The sequence below is a fragment of the Triturus cristatus genome, chromosome 4_2, assembly GCF_964204655.1.
Source record: "Triturus cristatus chromosome 4_2, aTriCri1.1, whole genome shotgun sequence".
Taxonomy (NCBI): Eukaryota; Metazoa; Chordata; class Amphibia; order Caudata; family Salamandridae; genus Triturus; species Triturus cristatus.
In genome coordinates, this window is record NC_140586.1 from 15,528,755 (window position 1) to 15,543,715 (window position 14,961).

At 47.3% G+C, this 14,961-nt stretch overlaps 1 protein-coding gene across 6 annotated transcripts in view; it reads left to right on the forward strand.

The window, feature by feature from the left end:
- The window catches only part of VDR (vitamin D receptor), a 799,659-nt gene that overhangs the window by 185,818 nt on the left and 598,880 nt on the right, over positions 1-14,961 (forward strand). The window lies entirely within an intron of this gene.

The window sequence follows — 14,961 nt, forward strand, 5'->3', positions numbered from 1 at the left end:
CACAGATGGAGAGGTGTGATAAAAATATGGTCACACTATGAGAGTATAATTGCTGATTTTGAGCAATTGTATGACCATCTGGATGCTAGTATTAGCCCTGACCTATTTTCCAAAGTTGGAGCTGTGAATGATAATATTTTTTGTAAACTAAGGCAGGTATTTAGTAAAGCAAATCCTATCTCTAATAGGGGTAACAAAAAAGTGGTGACTTGGTTTGATAAAAGCTGTGCCGAAGCTAAAAAAGCCCTCATCGCAGCGATTAAAGATAAGTCCCAAACCAATATTAAATTAACTAGGGCCCAATACAAAAAGAGCATTATTGCTGCCAAGACAACATGGGGTATAGCACAGTGGGACAAAATGAAAAGTGCCCTTGAATGTAAGGATGTTAAGGGCTTTTGGAACTTGGTTGCTACTGGATCTAGAGAAGGGCGGACACCCCTGGAACCCAATATTGCGGCTGAAAGCTGGGTCCTTCACTACTGGGCCCTTTATTCTCTGGAGCCTGATAGTGCAGTTTATATAAGTCCAATACCTAATAGTCTCCACAGTTTAGAACTAGATCCTCCCCTTATTTCTATAAAAGAGGTAGAAACTTCTATTGATAGAATTATTCCAGGAAAAGTGCCAGGTCTAGATTATGTCCCGGGCGAACTCTTTAAGAGAGAGCCTAAAATTTGGGGTCCATTTTTATGTGTGATTTTTAACAATATTTTACTTGGGATGGATATACCTGAATCTTGGCTAGGGGCAGAGGTTATCCCTATATTCAAAAAAGGCTCCCCACTTCTCCCATGTAATTATAGGCCAATTAGTTGCTTGACGTCTCGCAAAAGGTCTTCGCCAGAATTATCCTAGATCGAGTCCAAACCTGGTTAGAGGAAAATGAAATTCTGTCCCATCTCCAGGCTGGGTTTAGATCGAAAATTTCAACATTAGATCAGGTATTTAGGCTCCAGCTCCTCTACTGGAAAACGGTGGAGGTAGAAAGGGGGAGTCTCTATCTGGTCTTTGTTGATTTGAGAAGTGCCTTCGACATGGTACCTCGAAAAGCACTCTGGAGGGTGCTGCGGGAGTTGGGGCTTCCTCCCTACCTCCTTGAGACAATAAAACGCCTCCATGAAGGGAACTATGCAAGAGTGATATATGGGAAAAATGGGGATCTTACCAATCCTATCCCAGTAAAGAGGGGAGTGAGACAGGGGTGTGTCTTAGCTCCTACACTATTCTGCATATACATCCACGGTCTGGTGCACGCCCTGCGCCAATGCGAGAACATTGATGCACCTAGGTTGGCGCAGGGTCTTGTACCGGCGTTGATGTTTGCAGACGACACACTCCTTCTCTCTAAATCCCCTATGGGGCTCCAGAGGATTTTGGACGGGTTTTTAAGCTTCTGTAAGGATCGCGGTTTAGAGATCAATGTACAAAAGACTAAATATATGGTCTTTAATCCGCGAAAATATACCCATCCTGGTCCTCACCTGAAAGGAGTTCCTCTAGAAAGAGTTCAGGAATTTGAGTATCTGGGGGTGACCTTAAATGAAAAATTGCTCTGGGCCACCCAATTAACCAAGGCTCATCTCAAATTAATCCAAACTTCAGGGGGTCTAGCAAAATTTTTTAAGAACACACATTACAAACCACTAAGTCCCGTGATAGAAATGTATAAAACCCAGATAAGAAGTGCTACTTTATATGGTGCCGAGATTTGGGGACATTCTACAACTATCGCTATCACAATCACCGAGAACAAGTTTCTCAGGCGGTTAGTTGGGCTACCACAGAGCACTCCCTTGACTCCCTTGCGCCTAGATCTTGGCGTAAGACCTATCACTAAAGAGGCTGGTTGTAGGCCTCTGCTTTACTGGAGAAGGATTTGGACAACCCCGGAACTAGTGTCATTTAAAAACAAGCATTGGCATAGCCAATAGGTCTCGCCTTTGGGACCTTATAAGTGTTTAGCCATGCAACATTTGCGTAAATAAATACTTATAAGGTCCCAAAAGCGAGACCTATTGGCTATGCAAAGCGGCCATGCGGCAGTGAAAGTGATAGCGATCCGATCACGATCAAACATCAAAGCGGCTGTCCAGCCGAAAGTGAAAGTAATTGCGGTAAAACGCGGTGCGCGCGCCCGCGCACATGCACTGTAGCTCTAGGCTGGCCTGGTAGCACTTTTTTGGACCCCTCTCAATAAGTCTCGCCAGACCAGCGCATGCGCTGGGTCAGGCGAGACCTAATGAGCTGATTGAGATCCTTAGCACCCCTGGGAGTGGGAGATATCCGTGGCTTGCATACATTAAAAAAAATCTAATTCTCATGGGGCTTGGCGATTTATGGGATAATCCAAGTGTCACTTGTTTTAATGTCACACGTAAAAAACTGATTGAAAGGTACTGGGAGGTACATATGAATGATTTGAATATAGGTACCAGATCTGGGCCCATGTCTTTTACATTTTTAGAGTTTAAATGTATATATGCCCTGGAACCAGTCCTTGATGTGATCCAACCCACTCTTGCCAGGAAACTTTTTCTGCAGTTCCGTCATGGATGTCTCCCGCTCCATGCTGTGACGAATAAATGGTCCAACGGTACAGATAAGGGTTGCCCTGCATGTTTAGCTAACGAAGAAACTGATTTACATGTTCTGTTTTTTTGTGAAGGCTATTGTAAAATCCGACGGAGTGAGCTCATAAATTTATGTAGGAATTTGGGCTCTTCACGTTGTATGGAAGTTTACAGACTGCTAAAAACAAACACTGATCTTTCTATTGTCTATGCAGTATCCAGATTTTTTTATCGCATGTGGTGCATCAGGGCAAATCTTCTGAAAGAGAAATATTTTTTTACTTATTCTTAAAACTTGTAAATATTTTAAACTTGTTTTTTTATTTAATGACTTGTAAAATGGATTTTGTATATGGATGTCTCTTTTATGGCTTAAGCCGAAATAAAGATATATTGACTGACTGACAATATTTATATGCTTTCTGTTTGAATTCTTTCTTTTCTCCCCTGCATGTGTGATTGGTATGGTAGCATGTAGGTTTCCCAACGCCATATTTCCTTTAATAATGCAGTTAGATGATGTAGTCTTTATCAAATATAAGCCATGTTTTTAAACTTTTTCTTGAGAAGTCTGCAGATACCAGGAGGGGTAACCTGTTTTTTTTTTTTTACACCTAAATTGCGTAATTGCCCTTTATAGAAATGGCCATTACTTCAATGTAAAAGTAGAATCCAGACACGACCCTATCCCCACAAAAAAGTAATTAGTTCCGCAATGTCACGTACACAGTACATTGGTGTCCTATCCTCCACCACTTCCCTTACACGACTTGCCCATAAAGTAGTGCATTTATAAAATATCTGTAATTCCAACAAATGTGTCCTCTACCTGACGCATGCTTTTCCATTAAACGTCTTTCCTTCCACACACCACTGCAGAGAAGGGCATCTATTGGTGGTCTCTCTCATTGGTTGCACCTCGATCGCTTACGTCTAAGTTTGGATATGCACATGGTTAATGCCTACAAACTCACCACGGCACAAGTTTACAGCTCACTTGCATTCCAAAACCTTTGCCGTTCTTCTAACACTTCCAAGAGAACTCTCCCGCATCTATACGTTCATGCAGCATGCTTGTGGAGGGGACAGAAACCTCTTGTACAAGCGCAATGTGAGCATGTGTATGTCGCACATGGGAATGTTAAGAATATTTGCGTGCAGGAGACACCCTAGGCATGCTGAATAAAATATATATGAATCAGTCCCTGATTGCTCCTCTCTTGATATTAGGCATTAATTAGACCGGTGCCCGGAGATATTCTTCTTTAGAGGTATATTTAGAGCCCACTTTACATCAGGTTGGGTCAAATAATTACTTTTTTTAGTACTGCGAAAATTGGCGTGCGTTACATGGTGTTGCACACGTTTTGCCCACTTCATTGTGTTGTCATTTGCTACTATTTATATTTACCAGACTTTACAGCGAATATTAATGCAAATAAGGACTCCAAAACATTTCATAGGAATCTACGGGAAATAAATACAAACACACAACTGAATTTGGCAATCAGTATATTGAAGTAACTATAGTGTTTTCACAAAGCCAGAGGACCATATAGGTGTCTCTCTTACTTGACTTAATCCTCCTCTTTAGCCTTATTAATTAATAATCGGGTACCACGCCCTTCACCATCACAACCTGCTTTTATTCAAAACAAGGCCCTCTAAACTTCAAACACATTCTTAGTTCTTGGCAGATAAATGGCAACTTTCGAATTTGGTCAAATAAGTTCTAATCATTAGTACATGCCTATGAGAATTGTTAGTGATCTAGTACTTGTTAGTCTCGAAGTTTTTGGAAGTAAAATGCATAATAGCTCTTTTTGTTTTACTAAAAAAAGCATTGAAAAAGCCAATAGATCTGTAGTAAGGTAAACCTAGTGGCTTTGCCAATGCTTGTTTGTCCTGTTGCCTTATCTAAACACTAGGCATTAAGAAAGAAAATGTCACTGCCCAGCTTTCAGAATGCTAAAGAGGCGTTCATACAGTGTACTTGTACAAATAGCTTTCTACCTCAACGTCCAGTTGCCCCATTTATGTGGACTGTGTGGAAACTGACAAGACAAGGAATGAAAAGCAACAGTTGTGTAATACTGCTAATACATCTGTCTCTAATAAATTAATACCCATGCCTGAAGATGCATACTAATCTGCAGTTACCCTTGTATGACAATATATATCTGCTAGAGACTTGTAGCCGCAGATTCCTTACCTAAGAATTATCCCCAGGCGTCTGACTGCATCCAGAATTTTTATTTGGGAGCAGGACCCCTGCGCACTGGTTGGTGGCATCATTCTGCTCTGCGTTTCATTTCCCACGCCGGAAGTGACGTGCACGGTGCCTACGCAAGTGCCACCTCAGTTCTTTTCTTTCCGTGCCAGTCAGTACAGATCTGGAGAGAGCTACCCCAGCTGCTTTTTGAATTTTTGTCAAATTTTTGGGGGAGACTTGAGGTGGCAAAGATGTCCAACAGGAAGGCTGGATTCAAGTCCTGCAGTGCCTGTCACTGGCAAATGTCGGTGAGAGACCAGCACCTCACCTGTCTCTGGTTCCTTGAACGTGGCCATGTCACCAAGACCAGCATCCATTGTTGCGCCATGCAGCCCAATTGCCTTGAGTGAGTGATCCCTCAAGCTCCTTGCTGCTTAATGTGCTACATCGCGGCGGTCTAGAGGAAGGTCAAGGTGCCAAAGATTTTCGTCAAAGTTGTCCCACTCTGATAAGTCCCACAAAAAGAAGAAGAGCAAAAAGTTGATGAGGTCTTTCACTTCACCCCATCCGTCAGTCATCCGACGATATGAGGAAGCAACGTCACTCTAGGCCTGGCTGCACGGTTGAGCTATGTCTGGGCTCTCTCTTTGCTTACCCAAATTTCCAGGAACCGGAGCGACCCCACCCAACTCTGAGAATTCTATGATGCCATGCACCTCCTATTTAGGTGGCTGTCCCCACTGGAGCACTTTCGGGCCTCTGCAGGCTTGAGGGGCCCTACTGGTTCCCCACTGGCAGGTCCACCCTCTGCACCAGGCGGGCCCCTTGGATCAACAGATGGATATGGACTGATGCCGGTTGTGCCACCTCGACCTTCCCCGATGCCTGTCCAATTGTCAATGCTCCAGGTGCGGCCGGCACCGACACCATTCTTATCCCCAACACTGAGCCAGAGGGGCATCATCCAACACCGACTGGAGCCACTCCCTCCAGGATGGAGTCTGAGCCCTATCCCTTTGGGCTAGGACTTGGGGCACATTGGCTGGGGGCCACTGGACCCTGAAGAATACCAGTTCCTAGATCTTAATATGGACTGGTATGAGGAATTGGCGGATGCTAGTGGACTGGACACCTCCCCAGATACTGGCTTGGTCCTTCCTCCTACTGTGACTAATGTGCAAAAGGTTTCTAGGGTGGTAAGGAGGGTGGCCGAAGCCCTGGACCTTCACTTGCCCTTTGTGGCTGTCAAGACTTAACATTTTGACGGAGGTATTTCAACCAGGAGTCATCCCTTCAGAACTGTTTCTTTAATTTAATGAAGCCCTTATGGACGTCCTGCTTGGGGCATGGTCAACACCCTGCACAGGGATTCCTGTGACGAGGACAAAAGCCCACAACCATCTCCCCGTCTGATGCCCCGCCTTTCCTAACCCAAAACCCTAACCCCAGAGAGCTTGGTAGTCTAAGCCTCCACTTCCAAAGTAAATCCTGGTGCATTCTCTACCGCCCCACCGGAAAGGGAATCCAAAAGGCTAAACACCTTGGGTAAGAAAATGTTTTCTCCAAGCCTCTTCAGTTTCCCCGTTGACTATAATAAGCAATAAGTGGTCTGCGGATAAACCATCACCTGCACTACTGTAGGTCAACAACATCGGACCACTGGGTTCTCCAGATTGTCCGAAGGGGCTACTCACTTCCCTTTGTGACTATCTCTCCACCCAAGCCACCCACTTGTGACATCTGACCGAGGACCATCTCTCCCTACTCTGTCAGGAAGTGGAGACTGTCTTGGCCAAGGGAGCCATAGAGAGGGTGTGAGCATTAGAAGTAGGTTGTGGTTGCTATTCCCTCTAGTTTCTGGTCCCCAAGAAGGACAGATTACTTCTCCCTATCCGAGACCTGCACCCTCTCAATTCCTTTCTGAAAAAGAAGAAATTCAAAATGCTCGCAGAAGTCCTCTCTGCCCTGGACCTAGGAGACTGGATGGTGGTGTTGGATTTGCAGTATTCTTATATCCACAACCCCGTCCTGCCTGTCCAGACATTTCCTGTGGTTCAGGGTAGGCAACGAGCGCTTTCAGTTTGTAGTACTGCCCTTTGGCCTTACCCGTGCCATTTGGGTGTTCACAAAGGTGATAGCGGTGGTTGCAGCTCATCTGTGGAAATCAGGGTGGCCAGTCTTTCCCTATCTCAGCGACTGGCTGCTGAAGGTGGGCTTGTCCCAGTCAGTCATCTGCCACCTCAAGACTACGGCTTATCTTCTGCATTCGCTGGGGTTCACTAACAACATGCCGAATTCACACCTGACCGCTTCTCAGATGCTCCCTTTCATCTGAGCTTTTCTAGTCACAGTACAGTTTTGGGCTTATTCTTACAAGTACAAACCCAAGATATTCAGGCTATGAATAACATCATATCTGACTTACAGTATGGGTTTATGCCTGGTCTTGGTACCATCAACCAGTCCCTGAAGCTGTACTAAATAACTCCAAAGTACACTGTGGCCAAAAAGGCCACCCTATTTTTACATTTTTATGGTTCTTACCTCAGCATTCAATTGCGTAAATCATACTAAGTTATGGAATATGATGTTGTCTGTCTCCCGTGTTTCAGCCTCTATCCTAGGTCTCGGTGAGACTGACTCAGAGGCTGCAGGGCCTCATGGCCTCCTGCCTCCTGCTTGTAACACATGCCTGCTGGCATATGCAGGATCTATAGTGGGACCTGAAGTTCCAGTGGGCACAGCATCAGGAGAATCTCTCCGACATGGTCCAGATCTTGGAGGGCACTGCAAAAGATCTGCAATGGTGGTTAACAAACCATGATTGGTTCAGCGGCAGACTCTTCTTCCTTCCCCAATCAGATCTGAAAATAGTGACAGATTCATCACTCCTGGGCTGGGGCGGCCATCTGGGAGAGGTGGAGTTCAGAGGCCTCTTGTCTCTGGTAGAATGGGAACTCCACATCAACCTAGTGGAACGCCAGATGATCCGACTGGTATTGAAAGCCTTTCTACCCTCCACAAGGGAAGGCTTGTGTAGGTGTAACCGGACGTAGAAATGGGGGTTGCTAATTGGCAAGGGTTTGCACCTTTGTCCAAGTAGGAACAAGTCTTGATAAGGGAGTTACACTCCTAAAACGACCCCTGCTCACCCCTTTGGTAGCTTGGCATGAGCAGTCAGGCTTATTTTAAAGGCAGTGTGTAAAGCATTTGCCCGTAACCAACAGTAATACAGTGAAGACGCTACAAAAGGACACCACACCAGTAAAATCCAATATTTTTATATACTTCAAACAAGACCAAAAAAACGATAACAATCCACCATACAGTTCTCAGAAATCTTCAATAATCAAAATAAGCTTGAAATACAGTTCCTTGACGTCGATAGCTCCCTCTGGGACTATCACGGCGTCGTGAACAACAAATCCAAACAGTTCTGGCTGACCGCAGTAACGCAGACCAGCTATGGAGTTGGGAAGACCCGCAAAACAGTACCTTCAGAAATGCAGGGTGTCAGCGACCTCTTGATGAGCCCCTAAGAGCCGGCATTCGCAGGCGTCGGTTCCAGAGTTTGGTGCAGGAGTTGTCGAGGCCGTTGAAGTTACACATGTTGCAGATCGAACTCCTTGCGGTTGAAGATGATAGTGCTGGCGTTGGCAGACGTCGGGGCTGCGTGTGATACCCTCATGTCGCGGTGCAGGTAGCGGCTCGTTGACGGCCATCCAGCAGCGTCGGTGAGACCAGGGCTGCGGTGCGACCAGGGCTGTGGTGCAAAGTGATGAGGTGCTCGTCACGGTGCAAGCAGCGTCGTCGTTGTTGCTGAAGCGCTGTCATACTGAAGTATATGGTGCCGGCTTCGGTAGGCCAAGACAGTGGTGCGGAATGAGGACGTATAACTTAGGAAAGGTGCCCTTGAACCACGGTGCAAGCAGCGGCATCTATGTAGCTGTGGAGCGGCATCATCGGGGATACCAAGGTGATGGTGTGAAGTGAGGCAGTGAGGAGTACGGTGCCCACAGGTCGTGGTTCAAGCAGTGGCATGGTGGTGGCATCAGGTGGCATAGTCGGTGAGACCAGGGTTGCAATGCAACATTGTGGCGGTGCCCTCTGTGGTGCCTTCAGGACACCGAGCCGACAGCGGTGTCTTAGACTGCATCGGGTTGCTTTTTCTTCTGTTGCAGCACAAAACACAGTCCCCATTGCTGATGGCAGAAGAACTTGAAGTCTTTGCTGTTCCTGAGACTTCTTGAACTACCCCAAGCCCTTGGAGAAACTCACAAAAACAAATTGTAGTAAGTTCAGTTCAGTCCTTTCACTGCCCAAGACAGAAGCAACCACTGCAGGCCAACACAGCAAAGCGGTAGTCTCTCCTCACAGCTTTCTCCAGCTCTTCTTCTTGGCATTCTTCTTGGTTTCAAAAGAGTTCTAGAGTTCTGGGGTCTGGGCCCCAATATTTATACTCCAACTTCCTTTGTCCTCTCAGGCAGAGTGTTGGTGCTTAGTCCAAACCAGTTTGGTCCTCTCTGGCCCAGCTTCCCAGCAGGGGGCAGAGACATCATTGTCTACCACAGACCAGGCCCATTCAGGTGCAAGGAAATCTCCTCCCACTACTCTAAATGCAGTCCAGGTCGATTCAGCCCAGCCCCTACTCATGCAGACCCTCTGGAGCCACTGCACATCCCCAGCCCCTGTCACTCCAAAGCCAGACAGTCAATACACCCCCTAGCAGAGGCACACAGGATGGCTAAGCAAGAAAATACCTATTTTCTAAAAGTGGTATTTTCAAACACAGAATGTAAAAATCACCTTTACTAAAAGATGCATCTTAAGATTCAGACATACTAAACTTTATTTTCCTATCTGGTCCCAATGGGAAGCTATATTTATAAGTTGTTATAAAATAACTCCTGTGAGAAGTTGGCCTGGCATATGCTGGTCACTAGTTAAAGTGGCCACCTTGCACCAGTCCAATTCGACTCTTATGGTAGATAGGTTTAAGACAACCTTTTAAAGAAAGCTATCCTAGTGGTAGCTGTGGAGAGCAGCCTTCAGGCTAAGTCTCTGAGGAATGTAAAGCAGCTTGTTTTACCTTATAATCTCTTGATTTACCAAATGAAAAGACACCACACAAGTGTGTATATATATATAGAATATATATGTATTTATTTCTAGACACACTCTACTAATCTCTTTATTAGATTAGAAGTCAGGAACACATTCAAATATCAACGTTTCACAACAAATGAAGCACTTATATGGCTGGAGCCCTAGGGGCGTACCAGACCATATACTAAAAAAGAGGTATAAGAATATCGATTTGAGAAGGCCTAGAGCCTTCAGAAGTGCTGGGGCCTCACTAATCCACCCAAGGCAGGTAAGTAAAGGACCCAAGGGAGACGCATGCAGTGTGAGAACACAGCCGCGGATCCCAATAGACTTCAATAGAGCACGTCGCGGTTGGAATTTTGCAGTTTTAGGATACTTCGGGAGAGTCTACAAGCAAGTCACTTACAGGGTAAGTAGTTCTAGAGCCAACACACACAGGAGCACCGGAGTGCTGGAGTTACCTCACCCACGGAAGCCGGTTGCATAGGTGTCTTTTGGTGTCTGGTCGTGGCGTCGTTTTCAATGGGAGCCAAAGAAGACTTGCTGCTTGTGAAGAAGTGTCCAGTGGAATCCAAGGCTGGATTCAGAAGAAAGAAGCCCTTAAAGCAGAGGAGACCGTGTTCAATGTCACTTGCCAGTGACCCGGGTCCAGGAAGATGGATGCCCACAGTCGTCGGGTGATTTCAGGTGATCACGGGTGTCTTGACTCTTCAGCCACGAGGTCCAGGAGGCGTCGACGACAACCAGGAGCTGGATTCGGTGTGTCCCACGAAGTCTGCAGCTTACTGAGGTGTCGGCAACTGGATTGGAGCCAACAAGCCTTGGCAACAGCAAGTCTCGTGGAAAGTGAAGAAAGTCAGCGGTGCAGACCAGCAAGGTCTGAGGGACTCACCCAGCGAGGGTAAGTCAGGGCAGGCCTGGAGCAACCAGGGGAGCCCTTTGGTTCTGTAGAAAAGTCTTCAGAGGACCCACAAGCCAACCGGCAAGGGATCGCGAAGACACCTCAGGAGGATTCACTTCACAGGAGCCCACGGTCACTCGGGACGAGGTAGGCTTCTGATCTTCGGTGGAAACCCTGCTGGAGGCTTGGACCACACGTGGTCCAATGCACAAGTTCGTAGAACGTCGTGAAGGGATTGCACTCGAAAGTAGAGCACTGTACCCGGGTATTGCTCTTCCTCGTCACTCGTGGGGTCCACTTGCCTCAGCTTCGCTGGGGACTCACGATGGCCGTCGAGAAGTCAGGAAATCCACTTCCGGGGCTGCAGGGACTTCGGACTCCGGCGGGAGTGGGAAGTTTGCGACCGTTGATTCAAAGTTTTGGTGCCTGCCAAGCAGGGTAGTCACTCCTTGACTCCAAGGGAGATTATTCAGTCTTCCAAAGGTAGTGGAACGTCTAAGGTCCAGGATTCTTCTTCAGAGCGTCGTCCAGGGATATCTAGTTTGCAATGGCAAGGGTTCCCTATCTTATACTAAATGAAAGGGAGGGACTAGCTCTATGACCACTCCTATGGGAGGGTCAGGGGAGTGGGTGGTTACACCCACTTCCCTTTGTCCAGTTTCGCGCCAGAGCAGGGGCAGGTAGCCGGTTTGAGCTGGCATATGCACAGAGGAGCCTACTGCTTCCCCAGTGCAGGATTGCAAATCACTACAGGAGTTCACCCACCCAGCCCCAATACACTAAATCCTGTCTGGAAGGTGGTGACACCTCCCTGTGACAGGATGCCTATTGTTTGGCCTCCTGCTGCTGACCGAAACTCACTGTGAGTTTCGGTCAGCAGCAGGAGGACAGCCCAGTGTCTGTGCTGATGGCATCCATTTTGTGATGCCAGGGCTCTTTCAGGATTCTACAGTGTTTCCACAGTGGGTACATGTCTATCCCTCTAGAAGGGTGGGATCGTACTCCCACACCAGTTACTGGTGTGGGGGTATGATTTCAAAGCGTTTGACACCAAACACGACATGTTTTGATGCAGCCATCCCAGAGTTAGCATTTACAGCGAGGTTATAATGCACTTAAGAGTGTATGGTGTAACCGTATCCACAAACAGCCACAGAGAATAGACTCTGCCAGCTGCAGAGGGGCCCTGCTCAGGCAGAGGCACCCCCTCACATGGAAACTAAGCACCCTGCCCTCAGGATTGATAGGGCCTGCCTGATAGGTTTATATGTGTGTGTAAGGAGCGATATAGGGAACTACTTGTGCCTCCGCCTGTTAGAGGGATCTTGATCCTGGAATTGGTGGTGATAGTGAAATTGATAGAGTGGTGGTCAGACCATATGCAGGGTAAGATGATAGGAGTAGATATTGTGAGATTTAAGGACCAGAGTTGGTCCAATGTGTGACCTTTTATGTGGGTGGGAGAGGATATGTGTTGAGCCAGGTTCAGGCTGGACAGTAGTTCCGACAATTCTGGCGCTTGTGGTCCACCCGAGGTCTCGTTGAGCCAGTAGTTTAGGTCGCCTATGAGCATGACCCTTGTGTAGTTAGTAACAAGGTCAGCCATTTGTTCGCTTAAGGAAAGCGGGAATGTGGCCATCGCCTGAGGGGGACGGTAGATTAATACGAAGATGATCGAGCCGGACGTGGCGTCTAACTTGATGACTAAATTTTCTACCTCAGGAAGGATGAGAGGAGTGAGGGTGGTGAACTGGTAATCTTTGTGGATGATAGCGGCTACCCCCCTGCCGTGTTTTCCTGGGGGCCGATTTGCCGCCAGGATGTAGTAGTCCGCGGGGAGGGCTGCTAGGATGTCGGGGGCAGAGTTTTCAGTAAGCCATGTCTCAGTAAGCAAAAGGACATCTGGTTTCTCAGATCTGAGTAGTAAGAGGATGTCGAGTTGGTGTTTAACCAGGGAGCGAGTGTTAAGGTAGATGATATGGAGAGTGGACTGATTAGAGGGGTTTGGAGTGGCGGTGACCGGTTGTTTGGGGCTTGGGATAGATGGGGCTGAATGGTAGCGCTCTGAGTGTATATTGTTTCCCTGATGCGGTTGTGCGTGGCCAGCTTGAGGGATGAGCGATAGTTGGCTAAGGATCGAAGTGTCTCTGGAGAGTATTTAATTATTAGGCCATGCGTTGTGGCCCCTGGTCCCGGCTGGGCGCGGACAGGCGCAGACGGGCTTGCCTTTGGCACGCCTTCGGCGCGCCCTCTGCGCCCGTTTGCTGCGCTCCTGTGCTGAGGTGAGCATATTTGTACCTGTGCCCCGCCTCTGGCTCCACCTCCTTACGGCCGATTGGCTGGAGGCCTGGGGAAGGGAGTGCACAGAGGAGGTAACGCTGTGTGATCGAGCAAGCAGGATTAGGCTGAGAGCTATGATCAGTTAAAAAGCGCCACAGTGACAATTTAAAAAAGGATTCTGTTACAATTCAGTTTTCGATTACAAAGCACTGCGCGCCGCTGTTCCAAGCAACAATCATACAATTGCCGGCTCCTCACGCTAAAACGAGCTTTGTACCTATGCCCCGCCTCTGGCTCCACTTCCTTACGTCCGATTGGCTGGAGGCCTGGGGAGGGGAGTGCACAGAGGAGGTAACGCTGTGTGATCGAGCAAGAGGGATTAGGCTGAAAGCTATGATCAGTTAAACAGCGCCACAGTGACAATTTTAAAAAAGGATTCTGTTACAATTCCTGTCCATAGTTCTTAAGAAGATCTGGAATGACTGGGCCCAAGTCATCCTTATGATTCGGACTGGGCTCGGAGAGTTTGGTATCCTGAGCAGTTGAGCATGGCAATCGGTCCTCCGATCAGGCTCCCTCTTTGGGAGGATCTTCTGTCGCAGCAGCAGTGGTGGGTTCTCCGCCCAAACCTGTTAATGCTCCGTCTTCATATGTCGAGATTGAGTGGCGACAGTTGACAGCTTTCCACTCGAAGTCTGCAATGTTATCTTGGTAGCCCGGCGTCACTTCACCAAGACGGTATACACCAGCTGTTGGAATACATTTGTGGCATGGTGTGCCGGTAAACAGATTTATACCTTATCTGCCCCCCTTTCCCATATTATTTTGTTTATTTTTGTCCTAGCCCTTCAGGATTCTGCATTGACCACTTGGAAGAGTTATTTATCTGCCATCTCTCCCCTTATGTGTCTCCCAGATCAGCCTTCTCTCTTAAAGTCTCCTATTATAAATAGGTTCCTTAAGGATCCACAATATGGTTCTTCCATCTCACTTTGTTAAGCCTCAAGGGGGCCTTAACTTGGTTATTATGCACTCTCTTTGAGCCGCTTCATTCTTTTCCTGTCCTTCAAGAAGACCTTTCTGGTGGCAATTTCATCTGCCTGGAGGGTCAGTGAGTTACAGGGCCTGCCCTCTCAGCCTCCCTACATCTCCTTTTTTCCCAACAAACTGGTACTTCGGACTCGAGCATCTTTCTTGCTGAAGGTAGTCCCCCAGTTCCACTTAGGACAATCCATCAGTTTACTGAGCTTTTTTCCCTCTGCCTCATCCTTCTAAGGAAACGAGAGACTCCACCGGATGGACCCAAAAAAGAGCATTGTTCTACCTTGACTGCACAAAACCATTTCTTGTGGATGATCAATACTTCGTGGGGTATGTCGGGGTCAAGAAAGGGAAGGCCGTGCAGAAATGGACCATCTCCCTATGGATCATGCTCTGCAATTAAATCTGCTACGGACTGGCTAAAATGCAACCCCCTGAGGGTTTGCGTGCTCATTCCACTAGAGCCAAGGCTGAGACCACTGCTTTAGCACGCAGAGTTCCGGTCCTGGACATCTGCCTGGCAACAATATGGGCGCATCTGTATATGTTTATCAACCACTGCTGCCTGGACAGTCAGCTTCTTGGGATGGCTAATTTGCCTGTTTGGTCCTGCACGACATTTTAGTTTAAAATCACCTGCAGGGAGGTATTGCTTTTGTATCTATTCTAAGTTAAGGAATCTGAAGCTTGAAGCCTCTATCAGATGAAGAAGTTGACAAGTTACTTACCTTTTTGGTAACCCCTTATCTGGTAGAGACTCTATCAAGCCTCTGATTCCTTACTGACCCACCCATCCTCCCCACTCTGCGATCAGATTTCTACGGCCCTAGTTTTCTACACCAGAGGTG